We start from the raw sequence: 4062 nt of genomic DNA on the forward strand, positions 1-4062 counted from the left end.
TCCAGCCCCCCGCCCCCCCTCCCTCCCCAAGCTCTGCAAAGAGCCCGGGGCTCGTTGCCCTCGCCCTTGGGAAACGCTGCCCTTTCTCCCTCCGCTGCAGGAGGCGTCCACAGGGCGCGATCAGGCCGGGCTGGAAGGCAGTCCTGGGAAGAAAGGTTTCTTGCTGCTGGCTCTGATCAATCGCCGAGCTGAACGCACAAAGCCAGGTCCACTGCGCTGCTTGAGCTGTGCTTCCCACCCAGCTCATGGCACTCACCTCACACCCACACTGGGGCTGCTCCGGCTGACACCCCTCTAGCCATCAGCCCATACAGCCGTTGGGCATCCATGGGCAGTGGCAAAGCACAGACCTGTGTGGTCAACAGGGTTAGCAGTGCATCACCCCAGGGAGGGGCCGTGGCCTGTCCTAGCCAGGCCACTTCAGCTTCTTTACAAAACTGGTGCTGACCTGAGCCTGGATACCTCAGCATTTCCCCTTTGGAAACCCACTGCATTCATAGAGCCCAGTTAAGAGCCTGCTTGGACTAAAAAAAAAACCAAAAACAATTGTATTTAGAAACAGGAGGAATCTGCGCCTAAACCTGGAGGTGACAGTCGGTATCTCATTGAGATCCTTTTATTTACAACTCCCTTTAGAGCAATCTGGTGCCATTGATTAGAGTGAAAAGAAATTAATCTTTACTGAGAAGTTTAAGAGAGGCTCTCCAGTTCCCTCCTTCCAGATCAGCAGACGGCCCCAAGCCAGAGGAACAGACCATGTTTCCAAGAGCCATCTGCACTTGTCCGATCGCTGTTTGACTGCCTGGGCCTGACGTTGCTAATTATATCTGCCCATTACTTCCTCTGACAGCAGAGAGGGTTCTGCCCAGTCATATGATCAGTCTTGGCAACAACAGCCAGAAAAGATGAAAAAACAACCCAGAAGGATGGGGGGGTTCAGGCTTGCCTGAGGCCAAGAAGCTAAACCCAGGAGCGACACAAACCACCCTGCAGCCAGGCCGCCCATTGGTCTCAAGCACTGGAAGATGATCAACAGCGCAAAAATAAGTGGTATCATGAGCCATGGTGTCTGGATCAGGTAATTTATCAGTGGTGAGGCCAGCATCATGGTTCAACATAGTGCACACACCCCACTCGGGTGGGGCCAGGAAGATGAGAGCAGAAAACCTCAGGGCAACTTCAAAGCCAGGGCATCTCTCTGTCCTCTTAAATACCCTGAGAACTTGGCAAAAAGCCTTTCCATGGGTGTCCCAGTGCTGTATCAGCCCCTTGAGGATGGAAATCTCATGCCAACATGTCTCAAGCATGCACTCAGCCTTCTCCTGCCCCAGCAGCCACACCGAGTGGGGGCACAGCCTCAACCCGAGCTGCCTGCTGGGTCACACAGACCCTAGAGACCCAGATCTGCTGCAGGCACCATGCAGGCCCACTCTGGGCACCCAAGCTGTGCTGGTGCTCAGACAAGCCTCTCCCAGGGGTTGGGATGAACTTAACCTGCAGTGAAGAGGAGAGAAAGGTCCCAATGCACCACCAGGTCCAATACTCCATCCCTACTTACCTCTGGAGGGGGATTCCCAGCACATCCCTGCTGCAGGAGGGGCTCTGAGGGCATCTCCTGACCCATCTCAACTCCAGCAACATTTGTCTTCCTTTTCTGAGTCACAAAGGAAAGCAGCAAGGAGCTGCTGCTGAGCAAGGGACCTGGCTGGGAAGAAGAAAAGCCTTGTAAAGCCTAATCCTCCTTTCCTACTGCAGGCACCAGCATTACATCAGAGACACGTTTGGACCTTGCAGGTTTAACAGCACTGGGGAGGAAGATGGTTTTCCTCTCTCTCATGAGATCGCCAAGTGTAATGCAGCCTCATGAGACAACACAGAGTGCTGGCAAAAAGACAGGCACCAGCACAGCCTGGCACAACTCCAAGGGCTTTACGGCTCTGGGGCACCTGACCCATTGCAGATAAGCGCTATCAGCAGCTTTACGGGAGCCCAGCAGCCTGACACCTGCACCACTCTCCTCCCCTCAGACACCAGTAAATGCCTTTCCCCACCATGCAAAGCAAACCACTTGCTCTCCCAGCCTCCCCCAGACCCCAGCAGAGGTTCCTAGGAGCCAGCGAGCAGTTTATAGCCCCGAGGAAGCACTGACCAGCTGAAATCAATGCAGAGCAATGAAATCAGAGGAAATGACCTGCAAACGGCAGGAGTGATTTCAAATGAGCATGCAATTTAACCCCATTGTTTGGACTGGTTTGCTGGTAGACCGTAACTCTGATAGTTTAATTACTTGTCTATTTGCCTTGGGAAGTACAGGTATAACAGTGGAGGATTTACAGCCAGCTCAGGAGTTTCTACTTCATCATCCCCCTCGCCCAGTCCTGCTCATTCTCAGCTGCCCATTAACCCGCTGTAATATCTCCCTGAGCTGCCCTTACAACACTTTTGGGGGGACATCTGAGCCCCGCCAAACTGATTCCTTCCCAATAAACTGGTGAGGAGCCAGAATTTCACCCTCTGAATCTGTTGAGTTTTGCTTTCTTAATTTCACCATAATAACAACCCCCTGCCTTAACCCTTTCTGGCTGAGGAGTCCAGCCTAGGGCACGGCCCAGAGTAAACCCTCCACCACCACAATGTCTGCAAGTATTTCTCTCTTTTACTAGCTTTGCTAAATCAGGAGATCTGGGAATGATCTGGGCTTATCTTGGTTATCTGAGAGGGCAGAGGAAGGGAGAGATCAGACAGTGCGTGCTCAATCAGCCGGCACTAAAGGAGCTGCATTAGCAATTATTGTATTCAGCCTTATCTTCTAAGGACACTTTCACCAAAGTTGCCAAAGCTTCCCATGAAAGCACAGTCTGAAACACTCAGATTATTTTTCAAAGGTCTAAATCAGGGATTGGGAATGTCATTGGAGCCCAGAGCAGAGGAGGACTCTGGAAAGGCTTGGCTGGGGCGGTGGGTGGTGAGGTGGGACGGGAGCTGGGGAAGATCTGTTGGTGCGGGCCGTGCATGCAGGGGTTGCAGGCACTGACTGATTCAATTACTGCCCGTCCCATGGGGGCTTTGAGCCTTTTTGTTAAGGCCACCACCAGAGGCTAAACCCCGACCCAGAACCTCACCAGAGCCAGGGCAAAAGCAGCATCTGATCGTGTTGCTTCATGTCCCGTCACTGGAGCTGGGATATGGGAATGGGAATGCTGGGAATGCTGCCCACAGGCAGGTGCCAAGCAGGGGCTGCAGGAGTGCAGGTGTCAGCTCACCTCTGGCTGCCACATTCCCATTTCCCATCGCCAGCCATCGTTCTGCCACTGCTGGGGCTGTTTTACTCACCAGCACGGCTACTGAACCGCACACGAGTGCTTGCTCCAGCCCCAAGTCGCTGAGTTGAAAAGACAAACTGACTTGCTCCTGTCAGGATGCATCACTCGGATTCCTGAGAACTGTTTCAGCAACGCTTCTTCTCTTACAGAACAGCCTTGCCTTGTGTTTCCCGAGCCACTTGCTGCCGAAAGAGAGGGGGTCTCGGCTCAAGAGCAGGGCGGGACCCGGCTCTCCCCACCAGGGCCCCCTCTCTTCCCAGCCACAGCCGCCCTGCAGAGATGCTTGGTGCAGAGCCCAGTGCCTTCCACTGCCCCTCGCTGCAGCCTCCTCCACAGGCGTCTACATTTATTCACCTGCCCTGGTGTCTGCAGCACCCCAGCACCCACGTCTGTGCCCCAGCTGGAGGGTGCAGGGCGGGGGTGGCTCTGCACGGGGCTCTCGGTTTCTGCAGGGGACCAGGCAGCGTGGCTCCGCACCACGCTCTGCTGCACTGGTTTCCTTCTGAATTCTTCCACTCCCTTTCTGGTTTCATCACTTTCAAGCTGACACTCTATTTAATTGGGATAATTATCAGAGCCCCTTGTGTGACAGAACCTCTCACGTCAGCGCGCCGGGGATCCTTACTCCTGCCTGCTCCCATCTGGCTCTTCCTCTCCAGGAGCACCACAGGCTGCCCAGGTGGTTTGGGGCCAAGGTGCTGAGTTGGAGCCATCCCCTTTGCAACGTCCTCATCGCCAC

Source organism: Egretta garzetta, unplaced genomic scaffold, assembly GCF_000687185.1.
Source record: "Egretta garzetta isolate BGI_Z169 unplaced genomic scaffold, ASM68718v1 scaffold34, whole genome shotgun sequence".
Taxonomy (NCBI): domain Eukaryota; kingdom Metazoa; phylum Chordata; class Aves; order Pelecaniformes; family Ardeidae; genus Egretta; species Egretta garzetta.